Here is a 20,698-nt window from a genome sequence, read left to right as displayed (position 1 = left end):
ACTGATTTTATCTGAAAGAAAGATTCTGTCTTTTCAGTCAACTATGCATTACTATAGCTGATCCCACACTGATGCCACATTAGTATAGCTGACGTACACACACCCACACACTCCAATATGTGTATATTTAATTCAGTATATACATATTCAATGTCAAGTGCTATAAAGTAAAGTGACAGGGACAGATAAATAAATCAAAATAGCAGGATAGTGAGTCATAAAGTAGATCATTCATAGTGTTCATTTATTGTCACTTCATTTATAAGAAAGGTATTGTAGAACAGTGAAAATAGGACAATTTTTTATGAAATTGTGCTCCATCTGCTGGATTGGAAAAATCAAAAAAAGGAAAAAAAGCTTGACCCTTGTCTCACACCATACATGTAATTCAATTTCAGGCTGACTGGGATCAAATTCCAGAAGAAAACAATATGTTTCTAGAAAATAAAAGGAAAATGTATTTATACATTTTCGATGAACAAAGATTTGTTAACAGCATTAACCACTAAGAAAAAGATTAATCAAATAGGATATATTAAAAATTAAGAGCCCATTAGGAAAGTCAAAAGGCAAAACACCAAATGGAAGAAGATATTTGCAATATACATAGTTGACAAAAGCCCCAAGCCGGAATTTATAAAGAACTCCTGTAAGTTAACAAGACCAAGAAAAATAACCCAATGGAAAAAAATGAGCAAAGAGATTTTTATTAGCAATTTTACAAACGAAGAAATCCAAAAGACTGCTGGAGTGGAAAAGGGTGCTCAACCTTATTAGTTATTATGAAAATGCAATAAGAAAACAATCATGAGGCATCACTGCCTACTCAAAAGCTACAATTTAAAAATGATGTAATGCCAAGCTTTAGCTAGGTTTTAGGGCAACTGGAGTTTCTCATTACTACTGATGGGAATGTTTAATGGTACAAAAACTGTGGAAAGCTGTTATATATGCTTAAGTTCAACAAGTATATAACCTACAACCACGCACACCCCCTCCTAAGTATATGCTTAAAAATGCATATTACACAAATCATCATACATACATAGTAATGGCCACACCAGTACTATCTATAATAGCCAAAAATCAGAAAAAGTATAATTGTCTGTCAGTAGTCTAGTGGACAAATATTGCTCCACTCATGCAATAGAAAAAGGCTATGAAATTTAACAAACTATTGCTACATACAACACAACAGCATCTCACAACACACACGACATAACCTGTCACATGAATTTCAAACAATGCCGAATGACAGAAGCCTGACACAAAGGAACATAGATTTTATGGTTCTCATATAACCTTCTATGTAGACAAAATTAATTGATGGTATTAGTAGGTTAAGTGTTATATCTGGAGAGGAGTGTAAGTTTAGTGGCAGGAGGGGTGTCTCTAGGGTACTGATAAAACTATATTCTTAAAATCTGGGTGGTAGTTAAATATGTGCTCATTTTATAATGCATCTAGCTATACTTATTATTTGTTGCACTGTTTGCATATTATACTTTATTATTAAATTACCAAAGGAATTAAAAATAATGCTTGAGGGGTAATATTATTATATACATATTAGATACTTTTATAAGTATTTTGGTATAGTTTCTGAATGAAGAATTCCTAACCTCAGAGCATGCTATACTCTAAAAAATCAACTTTTTTTGCCATTGTGTTGAATTTGAATATAATCTAAAGAGAAAGGAAATATATTTTGTTCAATGCTGCTATTACATATGTAAGCCTCACCCACCTTGGTGAGGTAGGTAGGTAGCTACTGACGAGAAAACTGAGTTGCTAAAAAGTTAAACACTTTGCTTAAGATTGCATGTCTAACATCTGCTAAAGGAGAAACTCAAAATTGGGTCTGAGTCCAAATCATGTTTCTTTCTCCTTGACCAAAATATGCAAGAGATTGTGTCAAGAAAGAAAAGAAAAGAAAAGAAAGAGAGAGAGAGAGAGAGAGAGAGAGAGAGAGAGAGAGAGAGAGAGAAAGAAAGAAAGAAAGAAAGAAAGAAAGAAAGAAAGAAAGAAAGAGGGAGGAAGGGAAGGAGGGAGGGAGGGAGGAAGGAAGGAAGGAAGGAAGGAAAGAAAGAAGGAAGGAACGAAGGAAGGAAGGAGAAAGAAATTGGCATAAGACTGTATCATTTTATGAGCAGTGAATTTACACACCTAAAATTCCAAGCCCCAGCTCCAGGAAATGGATCATTTGTACACATCATCTTTGTGGCAACACAAAAACTCCATGTTCTTATATAAACAGTGGAAACAAATAGAACTACTGGAAGAATAGAATTCATAACCTATTCCCAAAACTGACAGAGGAAGAGAAAAAATCCCAAAATGTTTTTACTAAATCTGGCTTCTAAGGATTTTCAGAGTTTATGAAGTTCCAATAATAAAGTTACCTCAGTGGCTTTGATTTTTTTTTTTTTTTTTCCTAGAGACTGAGTCTAGAAAAGTCGCCCAGGCTGGAGTGCAACGGCGAGATCTCGGCTCGCTGCAACCTCCGCCTCCTGGGTTCGAATGATTCTATTGCCTCAGCCTCCCCAGTAGCTGGGATTACAGGCGTGCACTACCACACCTGGCAAATTTTTATTTTATTTTATTTTTATTTTTAGTAGAGACGGGGTTTCATCATGTTGGCCAGGCTGGTCTCAAACTCTTGACCTCATGATCTGCCCGCCTCAGCTTCCCAAAGTGCTGAGACTACAAGCATGCGCCACCATGCCCGGCAGTGGCTCTGAATTTTATTTCCACTCTAAATGCCTGACATTTGTACCTAATGTTTAATTAAAACAACCAGCAGTCCTCCTAGGTAGTTATGCATTGCTGCAACTGACATATATTTACTACTTCACTCAGCACAAATAGTTTGCTTGCCCATTGTGTGCCAGGTGCTATGCTAAGCCATGCACATAGAACAAAAGATAGGCTCTCTTTTCAAAAAAAAAAAATTCTGACTAGAAGAGAGATGAAATAAGTCACAAGGCATTTACAGCCCAGAACAAGCACTTCTTTTATTTATTTATTTATTTATTTATTTATTTATTTATTTATTTATTTATTTTGAGACAGAGTCCAGAGCGAGCACTTCTATGAAAGCTGTAAGTATAGTATCCAATGCAAGAAAAAAAGGAGTCGGAGAAGCTTAGAAAGAAATATGAGTGTATCAGGAAGGGACTGTGAGTGGAGCCAGGCAAAGGCAGTTTAGGAGAGCTCTGAGAGAGCAATCCCTGGCAGAGAAAGGAGCATGGAATTGAGAAAGTAGACTTTTCACAAAATTAAACCTAGTTTAGTAAAATTTGTGTATTGAGTGTAAAAAGGATGTGTGTCAAGGGATGAGTCACAATAAATCAACAGAAGGCATATTACAAATGTCTTTGGGATTCATTTTAAGAAACAGACTCCTCATGAAGATAATGCAAAGTCATTGAAGAATTCTGAGGTTGGATTTTGGTTCTTAAAACTATCACTGTGGGTACAATTGGAGTACAAACAGAAATTCGAAGAGATTGGAGTCAGGAAGGGAAAACATGCAACAAGGCTTTTGAAGGTAACCAAGCAAGAGATGAAGGTGACCTGAATTTGCATAGAATTAACATCATGGTGTAATGTGTAGAATAGGAAGATATTAAAAAGAAACAATAGACAGAATTTGGTTTGAGATTAAGAAAAAAGGAGAAGTCAAGGGCGACACCCAGCTTTCTCATTGGGTGTGTGGTAGCACCCTCTAGTAACATGGGGACTAATTGGAGAGAAGCACATTTATAAGGAAGATGTTAGGATACATTTTGTATCTGTTGAATGGAAGGCACCAGTGGAGCAGTCACGCTAATATTCTAGTAGGCAATTGAATACATAGGACTAGAACTCTAAAAAGAAATGTGGCTGGAAGCTAGAATGTGGGGGTCATAAGGTCATGGTGATTACTGAAGCCAGTGGTGAGGACAAGATCACAGGAGAGGTGGGTGATTGTTAATAGGCCAATAGGCCTCACTGGTCATTGGGATTCTGGAGAGAGAGGCACTTCCTCTCCCCTATCTCTTCCACATTTTTTCTTCTCTCTTATGTTGGTGCCTGTGCCAGAGTAGCCACCAATCAATTTAAAAACCAACATAATAAGTAAAGAAGACCTGCTTCAGAGAACAAAGCCAAGACCATTTTACTGACACCTGGATCCCCCATTGCAATGAATGCTGCCAGGTGAGCTTAAGAATCACCTACATTTTCTACCTTCATCTAGGAAAGCGAAAGAATGAATTCCCTTTGTGAATTTAGCCCTCTGCTGGCATCAAAAAGAATAGATTAAATTTGTTATGTCAGCAAAGATTCCCTTCTCACAGATTTTGCTATTAAAAAATTAGGTCTGCTGGCCAAGCGCGGTGGCTCACGCCTGTAATCCCAGCACTTTGGGAGGCCGAGGTGGGCAGATCACGGGGTCAGGAGATCGAGACCATCCTGGCTAACACGGTGAAACCCTGTCTCTACTAAAAATACAAAAAAATTAGCTGGGCGCAGTGGCACGCGCCTGTAGTCCCAGCTACTCGGGAGGCTGAGGCAGGAGAATGGCGTGAACCTGGGAAGCGGAGCTTGCAGTGAGCCGAGATCATGCCACTGCACTCCAGCCTGGACGATAAAGCAAACTCCGTCTCAAAAAAAAAAAATAATAATTAGGTCTGCTTAATGGTGTCTTATATTTACACAATAATTTATAGTTTTCAAAACACTTTCACAAATTGTTTTATTTGAGTCTCATGCAACTCCACAAGGTCCACTATTATTCCCATTTCATTGACAAGCAAAGAAGAAATGTGGATGTTTCGAGTTTATTACTTATTAATGCTTATAATCCAGTTTTTTCCTTTTTTTTTTTTTTTTTTTTGATACAGCCTCACTCTGTCACCCAGGCTGGAGTGCAGTGGCATGTTCACAGCTCACTGCAGCCTCGGCCTCCTGGGCTCAAGCAAATCCTCTTGCCTTAGCTTCCCAAAAGCTGCAACTTCAGACTTGCACCACCATGACTGGCTACCTTTTGGAAATTTTGTGTACAGATGGGAGTCTCATTTTGTTGCCCAGGCTGGTCTTGAACTACTGGACTCAAGTCATCCTCCCGTCTTGGCTTCCCAAAGTACTGGGATTACAAGCATGAACCACTGTGCCATGCCATAATTCAGTTTTCTGATGCCAGTTATATAAAGTGAAAGTCAAATATCCTGACTGGACTGATATAATCTAAAAGTTGCCACTTCTCACCATTCTTTGTCTGCTTTGGTCTGCGTTCACATTCTGTTAGAAGAGAGGCAGCAGTGTTATAGTCAAAAGCACACTTGAGATTAGACCTGCATTCCAATTTCAGCTGCATCCAGTCCATTCATTTGTGTGTGCCCTAACCTTCCCATTTATGAAATGAGAATAGCAGTACTTGTCTCATGGGACTGTCATTGTGTGGGGATGAATAAGACAGCACAGTGTCAAGTGTCAACTGCAACGCGCCATGCACAGTGGACAGCAGTGATTTGTACACTTCCACATCAGTATCATCCAAGGGAGCTTTTTAAAAATGCTAAAGTCACTTTGAGAGGCTGAGGCAGGTGGATCACCTGAAGTCAGGAGTTTGAGACCAGCCTGGCCAACATGGTGAAACCCCGTCTCTACTAAAAATACAGAAAATTAGCCAGGCATGGTGGCAGGTGCCTGTAATCCCAGCTACTTGGGAGGCTGAGGCAGGAGAATTGCTCAAACCCGGGAGGCTGAAGTTTCAGTGAGCTGAGATTGAGCCACTGCACTCCAGCCTGGGCGGCAGAGTGAGAATCCATCTCAACAAAATAAACAAAGCTAAAGTCTGGGTCCCCAAATTCCTGGGAGCGGGTTCAGTACATCTGTATTTCTAAAAATACAATTGAAAAACACTAGTTTAGGTGTCATGAACTTGACAATTACAGTGAGGCAGCAAAGTCAGACTGCTATGAGTGTGTGCTCAGGACTCAGATGTCCCCAGGGCAAAACCTCAGCTCCACCACTCACTGGCTTTGTGATCTAAGCAAAGTGTTTCATCCTGTGATCCTTAGTTGCTGCATATTTAAAATGAAACAGCAGATCATTATACTAATTAAAGGCATATAAATCCTTTGCCACAGCACCTTATGCAGAAAAACCTTCAAAATAGTCACTGTTGCAATAAATATTAATGCATGCCTTCATGTTTCATGAGCTGGGTGAGTCACTGAAGCCCTTACCATGTAGCTTCTGCCTTCGGCATCACAGTCCTGGCTCCTGTGAGGCAGTCAAGTTATTATCTCAGAGTGGAGACTGGAAGCAGTGAGAGCTCAGCCAGCGCTAACTCTGAAACTTCCCTTGTTTCCACAAACCTCTTTCCAGGACCCCAGAAAACTGCAAAAAGAGTTTGACTATGAAGCTTAGAGAATTACTGGAGACAGATCTACTGACAATCATAAAAGACAACTTTGAAAAATGTGTTCTGAAATGTCCTGCAGAGAAAAACCTTAAATCTTGACTTTTGTTTGCCTCTGACTCCCTGCCCATTTAGGAGGCACAGGACAAGCAAGTTCCCATCTGAGATGAAGCCACTGGGTAGGAAGAGGTTCTCTCATAAATGTGACCAATTCATTCATGTGAATGTCTGCACTGACTCCTCATTCATACCCAACTGTGAGGTGGGGGTAGGATCCCACTTAAAGAGGAGAAAATTTCACCTGGAGAGTTAGAGACACTGAACCAGGCCAGCATATTTTAAGAAAATCACTCTCCTTAATTTTTCTGTCAGTATGATTCGATGCCTCCCAAGGTTTTATTCTTTCATTTGAAGCAACAGTTCTATAGCATAGTTCTCACTGCTCAAAGGGTGATGAGGTACTGTCATCAGTATCACCTAGGAGTTTGTTAGAAATGGACATTGACTTCTCCGTCCAGTCAAATACTTACAGTAGTATCAATTTCACATCACTTTTATTACTTCTTCTAAAGTACTACATTTGAGGGAAAGTTCCTGGCAAACATATTGGTCTTTAAGTCTTCTCAAAGGAAAAGAGAACCCCAAATCAGCCCAGCAAGAGCTCTGACATTAGTGCAGTGATTATGCATACAACACTAGGTAATCAACCTGAGAAGTTTACTGCCCACCCACTTGAGAGGTTAGTGTTATTAGCTAATTAAAGAGAGGATCTGTCCTCTTTTATATATCGCACTTAATGAATTAGATAATCCCAGCATAGTTACCATGGTATACTATTTATAAAGACCTGTCATATGGTTGTAATTTTTCAACTGATTAGAGCTTAATTTCTCTTGTAAATTGCCTACAAGTAACAAATACACCATAGCAGGGTGTCCAGGTTTATGGCAAAGTAAAATTTATCTGGTTGGGTTTATTTCCCTCTGAAGTAAAACACAGAACTGAGGTTTTCATTTCCTTTATATCCAGATTCATGGGAACAAGGAAGACACAGATGAACTGACTGTAATAGAAATGAAAATACACAACTGTAATGAAAGAGAAACAGTGGTTTTTCCTTTACATATATTATGTTCTCCTGTTGCCTTATTTGTGTCTTTCTGGAATGACAAGACATTTGTATAAAAATAAAGAGGAGACCTTCTACCTGAGCATATTTGAATCATTTATTTTTTCACTCAAAGCCTTTAAATAAACCAGTTCATATTATGTTCTTCTCTCTCCCTCTGCCTCTACCACCCTCTGTCTCAAATGCATCCACCTCATTACAACAAGCATCACTCATTTTTAGATTCCAATTTGCCACCATCCCACACAGACCTGCTGTTCCATCTCTTCATGTTAATTCCCATAAATAACTGATATCAAAATGCAGTCCTGGAGATACACTTCAGAAAACTTCTTGTGTTGAGAAACTAGAAACTAGAAGGCTATTCAAGGCATTGGAAGTTGCTAGAGATTTGTTTAATCCTTATTTGAGGTTTCAGCAACACATTAATAGCAAAAGGTTAGCACTGTCCATCGTAAAATTGCAGTAATATATAAAGCATAGCAAATGTAGCTTTAAAAAATTTCAAGAGCAACTTCCAAGTAACCCATATGTTCATAGGCTGCTTATATCGATGCAGGATAATTTATGTACCAAACACATATGTGATTCCTAGGACACATTTAGGAGTGTACAGTGTTTTAAAGGTTTTTAAGTTGAGATCATCTATTTGTATGTATGACTTGATGATGAGTGTCTATATTATGCACTTAAGTCATCCTATCATCTAAAAGGAATACACTGCAGCTTAACTTTTCCAAAGTGTTCCATAAACTTGATACCTAACTTCTAAAGTTCATGAAATGTGAATTTAAAAGCAATCTAAGCAATCAGTTTATTTTTTTTCTTAGGAAGGGCCTCTCAGAAAGAATTTTAAGATTCTGAGGTCAAATGGCGGATAGAATTAGTCAGGGTTAATTGCCATCGCTATGAAATCCTTATAGAATTGTCAGCTATATGCAAAAGATAGTGAGTTTTCACAACTGCATTTTCAGTGCAACTGAAAAGATCAAAGTATGTTCTTATTGTGAGAATTTGTATTTATTTTTCTAGGACTTTTCTTTAATATATTTTATGACACTGTGTCTTGGCACCTACTTCTAATGAGGACAGTTGGATGCTCTAGTAGTTAAATGCCATGAATAGCCTCAAGAGGAACAAAATTTAACCTGGATTGTTTTCTTATAATTCAGTATTTTTAAAACTGTGTTCCTTAGAATCCCATATTCTCTAAACAGTGAATGATAAACCACAAAGAAGGAAAGAGAAAGGAGCTGAACCCTTGGAGCTTCTGTCTCTTGTCCCTCCTACAACAGAATCATCTCCATCTCATAAACTTTATGAGTAATGGGTTCTATATCAGATTTCACTTCAAGAAAGGGCTTTGCTAAATATAATAGTGCTGAAAACTACTATTTTAGTATATTAATCAAACATGGCTAGAAAGCTTAATAATTCTGAGAGATATGATATGACATATAGATATGATGACCAAATATCTCACTTTACAAATTACTGAAGTGCCAACTGTGTGGAAAAGAGATAGTTAACTGGATTTCTATCTACACCCTATTGCAGAGGTTGGCAAATTATCTCAGCTTACACCAGTGGTCCTAATGCTTCCTTCCAAAAAGTCTCAATTGAAATTATAAATCATATAGCCACTCCACATTTAGAGGCTCAACATTTAGAAAACAAAGAACCAGTAACTTAATATGCAATGAAATTCTGTAGGGAGGCAATTCTGAGTTCTAGGCTATGATTCCTCCACAAAAAGTAAAAGACAACTTTTTTTTTTTCAACAGGTCTGAGAAGACATCATGGGTGATAATATTGTCTTCCAAATAAACTTCAGTTTTGTCTGACAATTTGGAAATATGTTCATTTATCCTATAATAGTCATGACTTTCCTAAAATGGTCATCATTTATTAGAACAGATCATTTTACTTTTTCTGTAAAGTTCCAGACAGTAAATATTTTAGAGTGTGCAGGCTTTATCATCTTTGCCACAACTACTCAATTCTGTCATTATAGCAGAAAAGCAGCCACAGACAGTATGGAAATGAATGAATGTGATGATTTCAAGTAAAGCTTTATTTCTAAAAATAAGCAATGAGCCAGATTTGGCATCTGGGCCATAGTTTGTCAGCCCCTGGAATAGAAAGTAAACAGTAATCCAGTTAAATGTCTTTCCCCAATACAACTGATGCTTCAGTAATTCATCAAGTGAGGATATGAAAAATAATTCCCTCCATGTCAAGTGTTGTTAAGTCTTCTGCTGAGTTGTAATTAAGATGACTTATTAACAGTAGATTCAAAAGGACCTATTATCCTAGGTATTCCAAATTCATATTATAGCCATTCAAATGAATTGCCTGCCTGCATATATTTTGTCTTGAGCATGGAAAACCTTGACATAACAATCCAACCAGGGCGCTAATCAACCTAATTAAGCAATAGCAGCATGGAAACAAGCACACCCTTAGTTAAATTAATATTTCTTTCATAAGAAGTCATGAAAAGAATATGGGTTTACAACAGCATCTGAACCATGAAAAATACATTTATTTCAATGCTGAGTGGGAGAGAGTCACTGGGACTCTTCCACAAAGTAAAATCTTTTCTATTTAAAAGCTAGCTATGGAACACACCCACTCACAAGTAAGCATCCTGAATGCTTTCCAGACGCATGTCTGAACAGGGTCGCACAGATCTATAAAAGCCATGGCTATAAAAATTAGTGATTTTTTCTAAGGAGACAATGTGTCAGCAGAGCTCCAGTGTTTGAAAGACAATTACAAAGTTCATAGTCGTGAAATCTGGATGCAAATTCTGACTAGCCCCATTCATATGGTTTCGTTTTGAAAAGGTCACTTCACTCTCTGAGTCTTATGTTTCCTGCATGCAAAAATGAGCATTTTGAATTAGATAGCATGCCAAGTTTCACCCTACACAGAAGCCACTACAGCAGAGAAACAGGAGGCCTGGATTCAGTCCTTGTTCCACCAGCTTAGTGACCATCAACAAGTCACTTAATTTCTCAAAGCTTTTAAAGTGGACCTAAAAACAATGGTGACTGTTCTGTAGGCATATTGTAGGTAATAACAAGCTAATGTGCAAAAAACTCTTAGCTTGATATGCCTGGTATAAAGTAAATATTAACTGCTTTTTGATATTTGGTAGATAGATATTCCAGTAACGACATTGAAAGTACTCTTTAAACCCTGCAAAACAAAAAGCTGGATACATAAAACTAGGGCCCAGTATAACTGTTCCTTTAAAAGATGATAAATATATACTATAGATGATTAATAGATAAGCAGAAAGATGACAGATACATAGATAGAAATATGTGTTCCTCTCTTCTTTGTGGCTCTATGAATAAAATGTGTCAAATAACATTTAATTTAAAAATTCTTCCAGAAGGATAATGAGATATTAAAAAAAAAAAAAAAAAAAATCCACCCACCCTAATGGTGGGGAAGGAACCTGGTTGGATAGTCTCTTCTCATTTATCTTAAAGACAATTGAATTTCCTAAAGAAGTAATTTGTTTAAAAATCAAACAAATAAAATATTAAAAATTACAAAATAAAGACAAGAGTCTTCAGATCAAAGAGCTTAATGAGTAGTGAGTATCAATGCTGTAATGGAGAAGTCTGAAGTAGCCAAAGGCAAGAGGAAGAGAGACAAAGAAGACAGGCCAAGGCTGAAGAAAGGCAACCTGTGGACAGCTCATAACTAAGGAATGACTTGGATCAACCAGGAAGAAACACCACGGTCCACTTGACAGAAGTGGCCTAAACAAAGGGCCAGATGGTAAATATTTTAACCTCTATGCACCATATAACCTCTGGTGCAAATACTCTCATATTTTTAGTGTGGAAGCAATCACTGAGAGTAAATAAACTAATGGTATGACTGTTTTCCAATCAAACTTTATTTACAAATCAGACCAAAGCCGCATTTAGCCCACTGACTGGAATTCGCAGCCTCCTACTTTGTATCGTATCTCAATTCTTTGCTTTTATTAATTTCTTAGTAGGATGGAAAATAGTTTTCAGTAATAGATTCGGGAAGGACATGCGGATGCTATTACTTGAGTTTGCCTATCTGAGAATATATTTCTGTGACCTTCACACAAAGACCATAGCTTGGTTAAATATAGAATTATTAGAAGTCAGTTGGATTCTGTCATGCTGTTCCACTGTCTCTTCTAGAGTATAGAGTGCCTACAGTTTCCTTCTTTTGAATTGTCTCAAGTCCAGATGATTTCCCACATTACATTTTGGCACATAGCTTTTTAGCAAATGATTTTTCAAATGTGCTTCTTTTAAAAATTGCTGATTTAAAAAAAAGGTAGGAAAAAGTAATCAATTTATTTGCTTTTCTTACATTGTTTTTGATAGATGCGTGGAGAGAGAATGAGAAAGAAGAAAAACTGAAGAAGTTTTCGATATTTTTATTCCTCTGATAGTTTTACATTAGATATATCATCTTCTGGAATGTGAAAATATGAAAAAGAAATTCTCTAGAGTCTTGTGCTTTTCTTATAACTAGTCTATCTCACCGGAGGACAATTCACAAATCAGTCACCTATTTAAATGATTGAATGATTTCACAATCTATTGCTTTTCCTCTGTTGGCTCACATGACAGAGAACATTCTGATGGATTTTGATAGAAAATGGTCCCCTGAACACCACAATGAGAAGAAGTTTTTATATTTTGTGTGGTGTTTTGTTGCCAGATTAAAATCCAGTTATTTGCGAGTGGCTGAAAACTTCAGTCATATGCAGGGACATATCAAGGAGTTACCCTGCTCTACTGAAATGTGCTAATTTTGTAGCAATCCAAAGGCTACTAGCTTTACCTCCGCCTGGCTGGCAGTGTTACCTTTATTAGGAGTGCATTGTGAAATAGTCCCTCACGATGAGCACTTTTGCACCAAATGTAGCCTGGAATTTAGAACTACAATTTCATGCTCTATGTGTCAGACCTTGATTGTGTTTTGGAGTGGTGAAGAGACCATTAGTACTCTGGGTCCAATTTCTCATTATATGCAAGAGGTAGCTTGAAATCAATCCTTTTCTCAGGTTACCTTATCTGCAACAGAACATGTATATTTCCCTTTTTTGTATTAATTAGGAATCTCCTTTAATTGGTTTATTTTTTAAGTAAGTTATTTCATAATAATTGTGATTCAATTTTATGGCCACAAAAAATTATTTATGATGGAAAAGTAAGCCTTGTGATGACATTAGATACCTTCCACCATGGAGGGAACAGTAATTTGTCCTGTGGGATACTGATTTGCTTTTCCTGTTAGCAGTGTTTCTGCCAAAACTACTACCTATGATCTAATACAAAGTCATCTTCACCTCTTACAATTCTGCCAACATTGCATCCAAAAAAAAAAAAAACACCACTTATTTTATAATGAAAGACATAGTGTATCAGGTTTACCCCTACAGATAGTATTGGTTTTAGTGCATATTGCATCACCTAAAAATAATTGGCCTTATGGAAGAGTGGATTGGCTCACTGAAGGTCAATTTCTAGATCAATAATCGATTGCTGCTGAACAAGTCACTCCCAAAATTTTAATTAAAACAACAATTTATTTTCTCATAATTCAGTACGTTGAAAGGCAGTTCTAATCATTTTGCTTGGGCTCCTCATTTGACTGCAGTAGCTGAATGTTATGTTTAGGCTAGATGGTCCAATTTGACACTTTGCTAGTGTCTGGGTTCTCACTTGGGATGAATGGTTGGGAAGGCCAGGCCTCTTTCTTCTTCCAGCCTGTTTTACACAATGACAGACATATTCTGAGAACAAAGCATGAAGGACAATCAGTGGTCAAGACTCTTCTTGTGTCAATGCTACACATTGACAAAGTAGTCAGATGGCTAAACCCATACTCAATAGAAGAAAGAGGACATTAATATAATAATCTACCACAATTTACCACACTGAGCTTTTTGAGACTTTTCCATGCCAAATTCTGTTAAACATGCATATCAGGTGGTAGTTCCTTGTCGTTGAACAGATGCCCCCCCAAATAGAGTAGGGAGATGAGGCAAAATGTGCCATGTTGAATGCTGGCTTTGTTTCCCATTGAAAAATTGCCTTTCAAATGTCGTATATAATAGATAACCTAATCTTTACAGTCCTCTGAAATTGGATGTCAGGTCTTATTGATAGACTTACTAGTGAGAGTTTATGGTAAATTGGTAATTTATAGTTTTTGGAAGTTTCTGAAATTTTAAAAATAATCTTACAGAAATGATTCATTTGAATAATGTAAATTTATGTTTTTATCTTTATGTTGAAGATATTTTAACGTGATTTTGTAAATTTCTTGTATTTACTGCATGATAGACACATAGAAGTACTACCTGAAAAATTATCAAGGGATTTAATATGAATTTTCCTAGTGAATCCTTCGAACAAGATGAAAATTGTTGCTACAAGTGCTTTTTGATAAATGTAATCAATTCTCTTGATAATAATAATTATGGATATAATTCACCATTTATTACCTGTCACCACTGAGCAAATAGCAAAGAAGGAATTAACCTTTGAGCAGAATTAAATGAACATGAAAGAGCTCAATGCTATAGGAGTGAAAATATTTATACAAATGCTAATTGAGAATTTGGCATTTAAGTTAAATGGCATAAAATAATGTTTTTCAGGCAAAGAGGAAAAAGCACCAATAAAACCATCCTTACAAACTTTATGTAGGCTAAACATTAAAGGGCTTGAATTTGTAAAAGATTTTTTATTTTTTAATAAGGCTAGGGCTATGAATAAAGTTTATGTCTCAGGACCTGCATTTATATGTGGCTATAGTTTAAAACTAATTTAATAATAATGGCTGTCAAAGAAACTCAATAATATGTTCAGCCAAAATATTCAAAGTTTTGCTTTTGAGGTATGTTTCAGTAATACCAATGCAACTCTAATTTATTTTTTGAAAATGCCAATCTGATCCCATTAAATAAAAAAAAATGTTAAAAATATTTTTTTCTAACCATTTCTATTGGTATTCTACAGAAACACTTAAACTGAAAATGGTGCTCATGGGACTGATTGACTGGACATATATAAACAAAAGTAAAAGCCCATATATAAACAAAGTCATGTTATTTCATTTTCCTAAATTCTCTTGGTATAGGTAATTAGCTTACACATAAATCCATCTATCCCTAGAGGTTGTGGCTTTTGGAAGGAAGGCTTTTCATGGGTAGTAATTAGGGTTAGGCTCAGCTACAAGTAACAGAGATCCAAAAATTGGGGCTTAAATAAAATAGGGCCATTTCCCTCTCATGACCAACTCTAGGTATAGGCAATCCAGGGTAGATATGGTGGATTTGCATTCCTCTGAATCCAACCTGCTTCCAGTTTTGGTCTCTTTCTGCCTAGGTTGTGGCCTTTATCCTCATCATATGAAATGGAAATCCACACATCACTCTACTATGCAAACCTTGGTTGGAGATAGAAGAGACCAAGGGGTAAAGAGCACCCTCAAGCTTTTTCTTTAAAGAAGTTTCTTAGAATCTGTCATCTACCTGTGATACACACTTCAGTGTATATCACATTGACCAGAACATAGTAACATAGCCACACCTGGCTGAAAAGGGGACTAGGGAATGAAAACTGTATTTACATTTTCTCAGCTTAAAATTCTTATTTCTATGGAAGGAAAGAAAACAGATATTTGAAGGAAACTAGTTGTCTCAGCCACAGATTCTCTTCTTGATCTTCACATTCCCTGAACATTTCCTAGTACTTAACAAATTGACTTTAGGTAAGTTCTTGTTGAGTAAATTAATAAGGAAAGAATGAGTGGATGAAGCAGAGTAATGTATTTCAACTGGAGTATTAATTAATGTAATTGAAGATTCCAAATAAGATCATCCTAATCAATTTCTCAATCTTTATAATAAATATGTTGAGATAGAAGTCAACACTGAAGTTAAAACTGTCATTTTACCTATGACACTTATGGAAAAAGAATATTGGATAAATGCACCAGTAGCTGTAAATAAATTAAACGTCATATCCTAGCTACCAAGAATTGCAATTTGGACAATGAATAGATCCCATTTTTTGAGGGCTGACCATATGCTTGGAACTCTGTGTAGTGCACTACAGACATCATCTCATTTGATCTTCAAATCTATTTCGGACAACGGGTACAACTACCTCAGAGATGAGAAACTAAACTCCACAAAAGTTAGGTCAGTCTCTCATGGTCACTGGAAGCAAGAAGCAGAATTCAGACATGGAGCTGGCTGCCTCCCAAACCTTTCTTCACTGAGAATGTCAGATACCAAATTAGGAAATGAGATTGGATTGGCAGCCTACAGCCAGATTATGGATAGCCTTGAATTCAGGCCAGTGAATTCTTTTTTATTCTGACACAAATTGAAAATTGTTAGAAATGTTGAAGAATGTGATAAATATGAGGTCTTAGGAATATTATCTTAAGATTGTTGTACAGAATGCAATGGAAGGTAAAGAAGGAGCAGAGAGGCCAATTCAACACTCGCAGTTCTCCAGGAGTAAGTTAATTCCTAGACTAGAATTGTAGCTTCAGAAATTGGAATATTGTTACCGAAGTAGGTACATTACAAAGAAAAACAGAGAGAAGAATTTGGAAGACACAGGTGTGTGCTGCAGTTCTACATGTCTCCCAGGTTTGAAGTCACAGTGTAGAGGCTGTAAAACAGCAGCCAGAATCTCATCCCCTGTCTTTGGTTTTCCACGTCCCCACATGCCTGTAGTAGGCTCACCTTTACCCAAGTTGTAGACTTATCTATACAGTGGAGCAGGAGATGCATATAACCCTGCAGACCACTGTCTGGTAGAGCTGAGTATTCCAGGTCTTAGAGTTCACACTTCCCCCAAAGTCTTATCTTTTTTTAAACTCAGGACTAGAATGGGGTGCTTTGCTGGCCCACACTATAAATCCATGGTAACTAAGTGGAGGTCTGAGTGGACTTCCACTTAGTTTTCTCTAATCCTTTCTTCTTGCTGAGTCCTTCCTGTGGATGAAATTTTAATCCTAAAAAATCTTACCATTGTACTGATAACTTGCTTTATGAGAATCACTGGTCTTATCAATTTTGGCATACCAGCCACAGGGTCTTCTTGCTCCTAGGCTCCACTTATGCTTTGGGGATCCCCAATTGGAAGCTCAGTTCCAAGATCTAAACCTGTTTTGACTCGTGGACCTGGGGCTTCCCAACCAAATCACTTACTCAATTGCTTATTCAAATTTAGAGGACTTAGATTAGGTCCTAAAATAGTATCTCTTTTTCCTGCCCTTACATACTTCATGACATGGCTCAGAGTGGTACCATATAATCATATAATTTATGAGCATTGTTGAAAGTATTGGATTTTAGATGTAGGTGAGTCAAAAACATCAAGCAGTCCTTTTGGAAGATGGAGATGAAGAATCTGAACTCTGCAAGAAGTAAAGCCTGTAAGTTCAGACCTGAGAGTCATGCTCATTTGAAGTTAGGTCACAGAAATTGCTGGCTAAAATAAAGCACTAGAAAAGAGAGACAGAAGGGAACCATTAAACTCATATGAAAACCTCCAAAGATGTAAAATTAATTAATTATAAAATACATAATATGAGTTGACATAAAATTAAGCTAAAATTGGACTCTGTCATGGAAATTCTGGTGCATGTAAGTTTTATAATTTTTAAATTGATTTAAATATCAATAGGAACTGAAGAGATGAAGGAGAAAAGGGGCTGGTAAAGGCCAGTAACCTTCAGGAGTGGAGTCAACATAGAATAGTGGAAGAATAGATTATAAAGACTTAATAAGGGATCACATGAAAAGAACATGAAAGCAGAAGATATAGAAGATTCATAAAAATTAGAAAAATGGGAAGAACAATCTTGGGAAACTTCAGAGGAGAAGATTTTACCTATTTTTAGATAAAATAAAGTTTTGGTTTTCAAGTAAAAGCATCTGTATTAGTCTTGCCTCAAGAGATAAACTGTAGAAGATACCTCCTCTGAATTTTTTAAACTACTTTGAATCATGCGCAAATACTGAATGTTAATTGTATGCAATTAAGAGGGTGAATACATGATTCTCTGATTGTAGATTCATCAAGCTATTGACTTTTTTTTCTTGCTAGTTATCCAGTAGTTTCTCCATGTGAAATCACTTTTCTGTTTGTTTTATTTTTAATATGAGCATCTGACCTCAAATAATTGTATGGTTTCTTTTTCTACTAATCTAGTATGGACTACATAAGAGCCACAAATATTTCTTTTACCACTCTTTCTGAACAGCTTTATTGAAATATAGTTCACATATTATACAATTTACTCATTTACAATGTATAATTTAATGCTTCCTCTTATAGCCAGAGTTGCAACAAAAGCAGTTTTAGAATTATTTTTATTACCCTGAAAAGAAACTCCACATCATTTCAAGGTGACCCTCTAATCTTCTTCTCTCTCCTCACTCCCAGATCTATGTGGCTGCCAATATGTTTTCTGTCTCCATAGATTGTCCTACACTGGGCTTTTAATATAAATTGAATCATACAATAAATGATTCCTGAGACTGGTTCCTTCCATTTAGCATAGTGTTCTCAAGATTCATCAATGTTGTAACATGTATCAGCACATTTCTTTTTATTGGCAAAAATAGCACATCATATGGATATAACATATTTATTTATCAATGGATGGACATTTGGATTGCTTCCATGTTTTTGCTATTATAAATAATGACACTAGAAACATTCACATGCAATTTTTGTGTGGATATATGTGTTTATTACTCTTAGGTATATATTTGGAGTGGAATTATTGTATCTTATGTCACTGCATGTTTAAACATTTGAGGAACAGCTAGACTGCTTTCTAAAGCATAGAATTGATTATTAAAAATTAGTTAAGGAACACATGAAGAAAAAATGGAAGCAGAAGATGTAGAACATTAATGAAAACCAGAAAATATGAGAAAAAACAATTTGGAGCAAGAATAGAGAAGAGAATTGGGTAAAATGAAGTTTTGGTTTTCAAGTAAGAGTACACTCACTCTTAAAGTTTTGGTTTTCAAGTGACTGCATTATTTTGCATTCCCACCATCAGTGGATAGAATTCCAACTACTCTACATACTGTCAATACTTGGTTTTATCTGTCTTTTTTGTTATTACCATCCTCATTGATGTGAAATGATATATCATTATGGTTTTGATTTGAATTTTTCAGATGAGTAATGATGTTGAATATCTTTTCACATGTTTATTAGCCATTTGGATATCTTTAGAGACTGTCTATTCAGATCCTTTGCCCATTGTTTCACTTGGTTTATCTTCTTACTATTGAGTTATAGAGTTATTGAATTTTTCATATATTCTTGATACAAGGTCCTTACCAGATACATTATTTGCAAATATATTCCCATGTTGTGGGTTGTCTTTTCACTTTAAGAGTGCCATTTAAAGCTCAAAAGTTCTAAATTTTGACGATTTCCAGTTTTTCTATTTTTTCTTTTGTTGCTTATGCTGTAGGTGTCATATCTGAGAAAACTTTGCCTAATCCAATGTCATGCAGATTTACGTCTATGTTTTCTTATAAGAGGTTTACAGTTTTAGCTCTTACATTTACTTATTTTATCCATTTTGAGTTAATTTTTGTATGTGGAATATGGCAGAGATATAATTCATTATTTTGCATGTGGATATCTAGTTGTCCCAGCATCATTCATTGAAAATATATTTCCCTATTGATGTATTTTGGTGTCTTTGCTAGAGATCAACATACCATAATCTATAGGGGACTGCTGTAATTGTGAGGGCGTGATTTTAGACTCTGAATTCTATTCCACTGATCTATCCATCTAGCTTTATGCCAGTGCCACACCGTTTTGTTTACTGTAGTTTTGTGATAAGTTTTGAAATCACGAAGTGAGTCTTTCAACTTTGTTCTTATTTATCAAGGTTGTTCTGGCTGTTCTGGCTCCCTTGAATTTCCATTTGAATTTTGAAATCAAATTGACACTTTCTACAAAGAATTCAGCTTGGATTTGATAGAGGGCCAGTTCCTAAGGCTGGAAAGTAGACTATTTTTAAACTTCCAGTGTACTTATTCAAAAGATTGGCCATGTTAGAAACTTTTCTTCAGTAAGTACAGTATGCGAGTCCAGTCCAGGATCTGAGTAAATTAAACTAGTGGTTTATTTAGCCACCCTAAATACCTTGTTCAGTTATCTTGAAAATCTTCCTACCTTACCTCATTACTTAACAAAATTTCCAAAGATCTATTGTAACAACATATCCCTAATCATGTCAGAAATGGAAGAGTCATCACAGCTGAAATACCAATTTTAAACATCATGCTGACTGTAAGCTATTTCCTGTTATTAGCACTTCTTTGCTAATTACCCTCATTGCTATAAAGCTTTGACCCCAAACTCTCAAAGTGTCCATTTCCTTCCTTAATGAATGACTTCACTTCATGCATTATGAATTAAATAACATAAGCAAAGTCTTCACCTTCCTATACCTGTCTCTATATTCATCTTCTTCTTCATTTCTATTACTGTAATGAAGGTGTTATTCCTATACAGAAGTTAGAACTTCTGTGTTCTGCCTCCCTTCTCCACTTGCCTTCTAAAGATTTAAATTTTCAGTCACCCTTTTTTCTCTCATCTGTCTCCTTTGTCTCTCTTCTACTGAATCATTTCCAAGGACACACAGGAAGAAACACTCCAATTTCTTCCTGCTGTATTTAAAAATATACCCCCCTTTGATACCAGTTTCTCTTCTAGCTACCATTCCATGTCCCTACTTTATTTCCTACCCAAATTCCTAAGAGGAGCTGCTGCATACTCTCTCCACTTCCTTATTTCCACTACACTCTATTATGACTTTTCTTTCCATTACACTGACATTACTCTAAATAAAGATTAGTGATCATCCAGCTGAAAAATTCAATAGCCGGCCTGGTGCGGTGGCTCACACTTATAATTCCAGCACTTTGGGAGGCCTAGGTAGGCAGATCACGAGGTCAGCAGATCGAGACCACCCTGGCTAACATGGTGAAACCCCGTCTTTACTAAAAATACAAAAAATTAGCCGGGCGTGGTGGTGGGTGCCTGTAGTAACAGCTACTTGGGAGGCTGAGGCAGGAG

The sequence above is a fragment of the Papio anubis genome, chromosome 14 (assembly GCF_008728515.1).
Source record: "Papio anubis isolate 15944 chromosome 14, Panubis1.0, whole genome shotgun sequence".
Classification (NCBI taxonomy): domain Eukaryota; kingdom Metazoa; phylum Chordata; class Mammalia; order Primates; family Cercopithecidae; genus Papio; species Papio anubis.
Note: the sequence above shows the minus strand (reverse complement) of the source record.